This window comes from Cebus imitator, unplaced genomic scaffold (genome assembly GCF_001604975.1).
Source record: "Cebus imitator isolate Cc_AM_T3 unplaced genomic scaffold, Cebus_imitator-1.0 Scaffold936, whole genome shotgun sequence".
In the NCBI taxonomy this organism is placed as follows: Eukaryota; Metazoa; Chordata; class Mammalia; order Primates; family Cebidae; genus Cebus; species Cebus imitator.
The window spans coordinates 74,175-83,984 of NW_016108251.1; positions in this window are offsets into that span (position 1 = coordinate 74,175).

Consider the following 9,810-nt stretch of genomic DNA (forward strand, 5'->3'; position numbering starts at 1 on the left):
CACTTTTTTGCCCAGGCTGGAGTGTAGAGGCAAAATCTTGGCTCACTGCAACCTCTGGCTCACTGAAACCTCTGCCTCCTAGGTTCAAGCAGTTCTCCTGCCTCAGCCTCCCTAGCAGCTGGGATTACAGGGGCACACTACCAGGCCTAGCTAATTTTTCTATTTTTAGCAGAGACAAGGTATCACTATATTGGTTAGTCTTGTCTTCAACTCCTGACCTCAGATGATCCACCCACCTCAGTCTCCCAAAGTGCTGGGATTATAGACATGAGCTACCATGTCCTGCCCCTTGACACTTATTCATTCTAATGACATTTATTGTGTGCCTACTATGTGAAAAGTACTACATTAGGTTCTGAGAATGAACAAGATGGTACTCCTGCTGCAGTAAGCTTCTATTCTGATTTGGCATAAGTTTGGGAGGAGGACATGCTGACAAGTAATTTGGTAAATAACAAGCTGATTTTTGAGTGTGGTATATGCTTTGAGAAACCCAGGCAGGACGAGGCAATGCAGAGGAGGATGATTCCCCTTTCACAGGATGAGGGAGGGTTTCTCTGCAGAGGTGATGTGTGAGCTGAGGTCTGAAATATGAGAAAAATCCAGCTATGGCAGGAGGTATGGGAAGTCCATTTCACACAGGGAAGAGCATGTGCAAAGGTCCTGAAGAGGGAAACTGCTTGGCATTTACAGGAGCAGAAAAGCCCAGATGCCTGATGCACAATGAGCAAGAGGAATATAATAGAGGGTGGCAGGCAAGATCAGATCATGTTAGGATTGGCTTGTTTTTTAAAGAGTCATGGTCTCACTCTGTCACCCAGGCTAGAGTGCAGTGGGGCAATCATAGCTCACTGCAGCCTCAACCTCCTGGATTCAAGGGGTCCTGTCATCTTAGCCTCCCAAGTATCTGGCACTTGCTACATTGCCCAGCCTGTACCTGAGCACCACCATGCCTGGCAAATTGTTTTTATTGTTATTAGAGATGAGAGTCTTGCTGTGTTTCCTACAAGGGTCTCAAACTCCCAGACTCAAGTGATCCTACCATACTGACCTTAAAAAGCACTGGAATTACAAGTTTGTACACTACATCTGGCCAAGATTGGAAGCTTAAAAAATGCTTTACTTTTAATTTTTGTGGATACATAGAAGGTGTATATATTTATGGGGTGCATGAGATGTTCTGATACAGGCATGCAATGTGTAATAATCATATCAGGGTAAGTGGGATACCCCTCACCTTCAGCATTTATCCTTTCATTGTTTTACAAACAATTCAATTACACTCTTTTCCTTTTTTTTTTTTTTTTTTGATTGTGTGTGGCTCTGTCTCCTGGGCTGGAGTGTAGTGGCGCAATTTTGGCTCACTGCAACCTCTGTCCCCTGGGTTCAAGTGATTCTCCTGCCTCAGCCTCCCGAGTAGCTGAGACTACAGGTGTGTGCCACCACACCTGGCTAATTTTTGTATTTTTTGTAGAGAGAGTGCTTTGCCATGTTGGTCAGACTGGTCTCGAACTCCTGATCTTAGGTGGTCCTTCTGCCTTGGCCTCCCAAAGTGCTGGGATTACAGGCATAAGCCACCACATCTGGCCTCTATTAGCTATTTTAAAATATACAATAAATGATTGTTTATGATTGTCACTCTGTTGTACTACCAAATACTACATCTTATTCAACCTAACTGTACTTTTGTACCCATTAATTATTCCTGTGCACTCCCTCAAGCCCACAACCCTCTTGAGCCTCTGGTAACCGTCATTCTACTCTCTATCTCCATCAGTTCAATTGTTTTAATTTTTAGCACCCATAAATGACTGGGAACATACAAAATTTGTCTTTCTGTGTTTGGTTTATTTTAGTGAATACAAAGTTCTCCAGTTCTACCCATGTTGTTGCAAATAACAGAATTCTATTCTTTTTCATGACTGAATAATATTCCATTGTGTATACATACCACATTTTCTTTATCCATTCACCTGTTAATGGACACTTAGATTGCTTCCAAATCTTGGCTATTGTGAATAGTGTTGCAATAAATACAGAAATGTAGCTATTTCTTTGATATACTTATTTTTTTTTTCTTTTGGGAATATACCCAGCAGTAGGATTACTGTGTCATAAAGTAGCTCTCTTTTTAGTTTATTCAGGACACTCCAAACCGTTCCCCGTAGTGGTTGCACTAATTTACATTCCCACCAACAGTGTACCAGGGTTCCCTTTTCTCCACATCATTAGCATTTGTTGCTGCCTGTCTTTGGCTATTAGCCATTTTAACTGGGGTGGGATGGTAGCTCATTGTAATTTTAATCTGAGTTTCTCTGATGATCAATGATGTTGAGGACCTTTTCATATACCAGTTTGCCATTTTTGTATGTCTTCTTTTGAGAAATGTCTATTCTGATCTTTTGCTTATTTAAAATCAGATTATTAAAGCTTTTTTTTCCCCCTCATTGGTTTTGTTTTTACTTGAGCTCCTTACATACTCTGGTTATTAATCCCTTGGCAGATGGATTCAGGATTGGGTTTTGTCTTTATTTTACACTCAATTCTAAACCCTTAAATGCTGTCAAGTGGAGAAGTGACGTAATAAATATATTGGAAGGTGGCTTTGTGTACTTGCTATCTATTGCTGTGTAACATACCAGCTGGTCACGGTGGCTCACACATGTAATCTCAGCACATTAGAAGGCTGAGGCAGGCAGATCACGAGGTCAGGAGTTTGAGACCAACCTGGCCAACATGATGAAACCTCGTCTTTATTAAAAATACAAAAATTAGCCAGATGGGGTACACACACCTGTAATCCTAGCTACTCAGGGGGCTGAGGCAGGAGAATAGCTTGAACTCCTGAGTCAGAGGTTGCAGTGAGCTGAGATTGTGCCACTGCACTCCAGCCTGGGGGACAGAGTGAGACTCCGTCTTGGAAAATAAACAAACAAACAAACAAAAACAACAAAAAACACCTCGAGTTCAAGAGTTACAATGATGCTTATTAGTCTTCTCACAATTCTGGAGGCTGACTAGACTCACCTAGGCAGTTCTGGCTCAGAATGTGGTTGTCTTCAAACAATATGAAGTTAGAATAGTCTCAAAGGTTTCCTTGCTCAAATATCTCCTGGTTAATGTGGGTTGTCAGCCAGGGCCTCAGCTGGGGCTATCTGGTGGAACACCCACACATAACCTCCCTACATAGCCTGGGCTTTCTCACAAAATGGTGAATGGGTTCTAAGTGCACCCATCCCAGGAAGGAGAGCCAAGTGGAAGCAGTATCATCTTTTATAACCTAATTTAATTATCATCTTTATTTTTTTGAGACACAGTCTCACTCTATTTCCCAGCTGGAGTGGAATGGTACAATTTCAGCTCACTGCAACCTCCACCTCCCAGATTCAAGCTATTTTCATCCCTCAGCCTCTTGAGTAGTTGGGATTACAGGCACCCACCAAGATGCCTGGCTAATTTTTGAGTTTTCAGTAGAAACAAGGTTTCACCATGTTGGCCAGGCTGGTCTCCAACTCCTGACTTCAAGTGATCTGCCCACCTCAGCCTCCCAAAGTGCTGGGATTGCAGGCATAAGATATCTTACCTGACCATATCACCTAATGTTAAGAGTTATTTCTTGGTAGTTGAAAATTTCATGATTTGCTACTTAATTCTCTGAACTTTCTCTCTCTCTCTCTCTCTGTCTCTCTCTCTCTCTTAATCTCTCTCTCTCTCTCTCTCTCTCTCTCTCTCTCTCAATCTCTCTTTCTCTCTCAGACAGGGTCTCACTCTGTTGCCCAGGCTGCAGTCTCAAACTCCTGGGTTCTAGTGATCCACCTGCCTCAGCCTCCCAAGTAGCTGGGACTACAGGTGCACATTACCATAACTGGTTTTTAAAAAATTTTTACAGAGATGGAATCTTGCTATGTTGCTCATGCTGGTCTCAAACTCCTGACCTTGAACAATTCTCCTACCCTACCTTCCCAAAGTGTTGAGATTACAGGTGTGAGCTATGGCACCTGACCTTTTGTGTACTTTTCTATAAGACTTAGATTTTATGTAATAATTACAAATAATTTTTTAAAAAGCTGTAGTCATTATAAACTTTTAAAAACTAAACAGTGACTGAGAATGAGCTACAGAAAGTAGTATTTATTCAGCATCTGTTATATACTAGACATGTTGCATATAGCAGACCACCTAACTGACATATCAGGGGAGGAATTATAATATTTATTTTCCAAAAAAGGAAACTGAGGCTTACAATTATTTCTTAACTCTGCAGTTACACAGCTGCTGCTAAAACAAGTGCCTTCTCCTAGCAGCCTGCCCCCTGCTGGTTTTACCAAATTCAACCCCCCACTTCCACCCCCATCTCTGTGCATAAGAATGATCACACACACACACACACACACAAACACACACACACACACACACACACACAAACACACTCATTTCTGCAATATCCATCTGTATAGGCCAGGAACTTGTCATGACAAATCAAATGCATTAACTATTTTCTTACCAAAGCTATTATTCAATATCTCTGGGATTTGGGAAATAGTTTCTGATTTCACACTGATGAGGGTCACACTGAGGTCTCAAGAGAAGTAGTAATTACAAAGCATCCTAATCTATGTGAAAGGATATGATATTCAGATATATCCAGCCCTTTGAAATGCTCTGCTGGAAGGTGGTTGAGGTGCAAAGTACTATTGACTCATGGTCATCTTGGTCCATGGTCATTAATGATGATACTTTGTACTACTTTTGTGTTTGTGCTAAGGGGTGGTTTCAAAGCTGGAAGAAACATCAATTTCTAGGTATTCAAATATCTCTTTCACAAAGTATGTGTTTGTGTGTGTGTGTATGCTACAAAAATATATACACACATATATTCACATATGAATATGTACACACATATCTACATATATATATTTACAGTATGGTAATTAAAAAGCAAACTCTTAATAATCCATAAAAAGAAAATGGCAGGCCAGGTGTAGTGGCTCAAACTCATAATCTCAGCACAGCAGGGGGTTGAGGAGAGAGGGTCACTTAAGCCCAGAAGTTTTAAACTGGCCTGAGAAACATGGTGAGGCCCCATCTCTACAACAAATATAAAAATTAGATAGGCATGGTGGCTTGTAGCTGGGGTCCCAGCTACTCAGGAAGCTAAGGTGGGAGGATCACTTAAGCCAAGATTGCAGAGGTTGCAGTGAGTCAAAATTGCACCACTGCACTTCAGCCTGCATGACAAAGCAGTGCCTTGCCTCAGGAAAAAAGAAAAGGAAAAAATTGGTGACCTAGAAAACTTTAAAATATCTATATATTCATAAATGACATAAATGTATATAATCATAGTATATTAATCAAAAAGTAAATTCTTTTTTTAAATTTATTTTATTGCACAAAATCAAAAAGTAAATCCTTAATACTTCATGACAAGCAAACGGCAGGCCAGGCATGATGGCTCATGCTTGTAATAGCACATTGAGAGGCCCAGGCAAGAGGATTCCTTGTGTCCAAAAGCTTAAGACCAGCCACAGAGTGAGAAGCAACCTCTCGAACAAAATCAGAAATTAGTCAAGGATGGTGACATGTGCCTGTAGTCTCTCATCTACTCAAGATGCTGAGTTGGAAGGATCAATTGAGCCCAAAAGTCCAAGGCTGCAGTGAGCCATAATTACATGAGAACACTCCAGCCTGGATGAAAGAATAAGACGCTAAGAAAAAAAAAGGTAACTGTAAAAAACATGAAAACAGAAGACATAAACCGAGAAGCTGCTATGTCCAGGGAAAAGACTAACAGCCCAAGCAGAGGCCCATTACCCTCCAAACCCCCAGAAGACAAGAAAAACCATGAAACAGTAAATAAAACAGACACCACTGTGAAAAAACAAAGGCAGAATTTGTTATAAATCTGACAGAAATCCACTCTCAAGATTAAAAGTAGAGACAGGGGTTTTGCCAAGGCACACTGCTATGAAGTGAACAAATGAGAATCCAAGGAAACTTTGAGTTTTGGATGCTGTCAACCATTAAAGATCTAAAAAGCAGAATCCAGAAGAGACAACTGTGAGGCAAGTACAAGGCCAGAAAAGGCAACCATAAAGTAGGAGATAACCTTGAGTGTTCAGTAAGAGGTAGAAGATATGCCTGGAGAGGCCATGGTGAAGCTGCGGCAGGTCTAACAAAGGCCACCATGAAACAGAAGCTGAATCTTGAGAGGCAAACGTGAGACAAAAGTTAAGCCTGAAAAAGCCAGTGTGAGGTAAAACATAGGCCTGCAAAGATGGCTGAAACACAGATAGCAATTAAGCCTGAGAAAGCCCACGTGGGGCCAAAGCTGGGCCTGGAGAGGCTGTTGTCAGGCTGGATCTATTCAGGCTGCCAGGAGGCCAAAAGTGGTCCAGGAAAGCCTAACTTGAAGAAGGCTGGGGCCTACAGAGGCTGCCAGGAGCTATGCCAAATGTGGTTGTTGTGAGGCAGGAGTTGGGCCCATAGACGCAGCTGGAAGGAAGAGCTGGGTCCAGAGAGGCTGACTTGAAAACATTCTGGGCCTGGAGAGGATGCCAGAAAGCCAACACTGAGATTGGAAAGGCTTCTGGGAAGTACCAGCTTGGCCTAAAGAGGCCTCTGGGAGGCCGGAGCTGGGCCTGTAGATACAGGCTGCCAAAAAGGCAGAAGCTGGGCCTGAGAGGAGGCCACAGTGAGGCCAAGAGCTGGGCCTGGAGGGTCCACTGGGAGGCAGAGGCTGGGCCTGGAAAGGCCTACTACAGGCATCAGCCAGGCCTGGAGAGGCCCATAAGAGGAAGATTTGCACTTGGAGAGGCTGTTGGGGAGGCAGTCTCTTGGCCAGGAGAGACCATGAGAGGCATGAGCTGGGCCTAGACAGGCTAGTGCAAGAAAGGACCTGGTCCTAGACAAGATCCCAGTGTGAGGTGAGAGATGGGCCAGAGAGGCTGCCAGAAGCGTAGCCAAACCTCAATGAGCCAGTGTGAGAAAGGAGTTTGGCCTCTGGTCGCAGCCAGGAGGCAGGCAGGAACGCGGCCTGGAATAGCTTCCATGAGGCAACAGCTAGCCCTGAGAAGGCTGTGGGGAACCCAGAGTTGGGTACAGAAAGGCCACACTGTCAGGCAATAGCTGGGCCTGTAAAGGCCACCAAGAGACAGAAGGCAGGCCTAAAAAGCTCCACTTGACTAAACCCGGAGCTGGCTTACTATAAAGGCCTCCAGGAGCTGGCCAGGAGCTGAGCCCAGCCAAAAGAGGACTTAGGCCTGTAGACATGGCCAGGAGGAACAGTTGGGCCTGGAAAAATTATCATGAAGGGGGCAGAGGCTGGGCCTCAAGAGGCCAATGGGAGGCAGGAGTTGGGCCCAAGAAGGCCACTGGGAGCCAGTAGCTGGCCCTGAAGGGGCCCATTTGAGAGGTTTGCATTGGGAGAGCCTGCTAGGAGGGCAATATCTGGGCCTGGAGAGGCTGATTTGAGCAAGTTTGGGGCCTGGAGATGCTGTTGGAGGGCAGGAACTGAGTCTGGAGAGGCCACCATAAGGTGTGAGTTGGGTCAGCCTGGAGAGCTTGACTTGAGGACCTTGCAATCCTACAAAGGCCACCAAGAGTCTGCAGAGGTTGTTGCAAGGCAAGAGGTGGGCCTGTAGATATAGCTGGGAGGAAGGGTTGGGACCTGAGAGGACACCAGGAGGCAACACATGGGACTGGAGAGGCTGCAAGAAGCATGAGATGGGCTCAGAGAGGCTGCCAAAAGGATTCCAAGAAGTGGGCCTGGAAGGCCACTGTGAGGAATGAGCTGGGCCTGTAGAGGTCACTGGGATGCAGGAGCTGGGCCTGCAGAGGCGGCCAAAAGGCAGGAGCCTCCCTCAGCCTGGGGAGGCCATGGTGAGGCATGAGATTCAACTAAAGAGGCCTTCGGAAAGTCAGGAGCTGGGCCTGTCCACTCTGCCACGAGGCAGGCAAGAAGGCAGGCAGGTAGACAGGCTGTCAGAAATGGCCTGGGGAGGCCAACATCAAGGGCAAGAGCTGGGCCTGGAGAGGCTGTTGTCAGGCAGGAGCTGGGTCTGTCCAGGCCACCAGGAGGCTGAAGGTGTGCCTGAAAATCCTGACTCGAGGAAGGCTGGGGTCTACAGAGACTGCCAGGAGCTAGGCCAAAGATAGTTGTTGTGAGGCAGGAGTTGGGCCTGAAGATGCAGCCGAGGGGAAGAGCTGGGCCAGGAGAGATCGACTTGAAAAAGTTCTTAGCCTGGAAAGAATGCCAGAAAACCATCGCTAGTACTGGAAATGCCACCAAAAAGATGCCAGCTTGGCCTAAGTAGGCCACTGGGAGGCTGGAGCTGGGCCTGTAGATACAGGCTGCCAAAAAGGTAGGAGCTGGGCCTGAGAGGAGACCACAGTGAGGACAAGAGCTGGAACTGGAGGGTCCACTGGGAGGCAGAGGTTGGGTCTGGAAGTGTCTACCACAGGCAGTAGCCCAGCCTGGATAAGTCCTTGAGAGGAAGCTTTGGGCCTGGAGAGGTCCCAGGGAGGCAGGAGCTGGCTGGGGAAGGTTCATCAGAGGCATGAGCTGGGCCTAGACAGGCCAGTGCAAAGGAGGACCTGGGCCTACACCAGAGGCAAGAGTCAGGCCAGAGCTGGACCCGGAGAGGCACGAGCAGGGCCTCAACAGGCCAGTGTGAGGGAGGAGCTGGGCCTGTGGATGCAGCCAGGGGGCAGGCAGAAACTTGTCCTGGGGAAGCCACCACCAGGCAACAGCTGGTCCTGGGGAGGCTGTGGGGAGGCCAGAGCTGGTCCTGGAGAGGTCACTGTCAGGCAGTAGCTGGGCCTGTCCAGGCCACTGGGAAGCAAAAGATAGGCCTGGAAAGCTCCACTTGAGGAAGCTTCAGGCCTACAAAGGAAAGGCCTCCAGGAGCTGGCCAGGAGCTGAGCCAAGAGGCCAATGGGAGGTAGGAGCTGGGCCTAAGGAGGCCATTGAGAGGCAGGAGCTAGCCCTGAAGGGGCCCACATGAGGAATTTTTGCTTCTGGAGAGGTGCCAGGAGGGCAGGAGCTGGGCCTGGAGAAGCTGACTTCTGGACCTTTTGGGCCTGCCAAGGCCACTGGGCAGAGGTTGGAGCCAGGCCAAGAGAAGCCAGCTTGAGCAAGGTTGGGGCCTGGAGACACCTTCAGAGGGCAGGAGCTGAGCCTGGAGAGGCCACCATAAGTCATGACTTGGGTGGGCCTGGAGAGCTTGACTTGAAGACCTTTCAAGCCTACAAAGGCTGACAGGAGCTGGGCAGGAGCTGAGTCCACAGAGATTGTTGCAAGGCAGGAGGTGAGCCTGTAGATGAAGCTGGGAGGAAGAGCTGGGCCCAGAGAGGACACCAGGAGGCAGTACCTGGGTCTGAAGAGCCTGTGAGAGGCATGAGCTTAGCTCGGAGAAGCCATTAAAAGGATTCTAAGAAGTAGGCCTGAAAGGCCATTGTGAGGAAAGAGCTGGGCCTGCAGAGGCCACTGGGCTGCAGGAGATGGGCCTGCAGAGGCTGCTGAAAGGCTGGAGCCTCCCTTGGCCTGGGGAGGCCATGGTGAGGCATGAATTGCCTAAAGAGGCCATCAGAAAGGCAGGAGCTGGGCTTGTCCATGCTGCTGCCAGGCAGGCAGGTAAGTAGGCAGGCAGGCAAGCAGGCAGGCAGGCAGGCAGGAATGACCTGGGGAGGCCGATGTTGAGGGCAAGAGCTGGGCCTGGAGAGGCTGTTTTCAGGCACAACCTGAGCCTGTCCAGGCCACCAGGAAGCTGAAGGTGGGCCAGAAAACCATGTCTTGAGGAAGGCTGGGGTCTA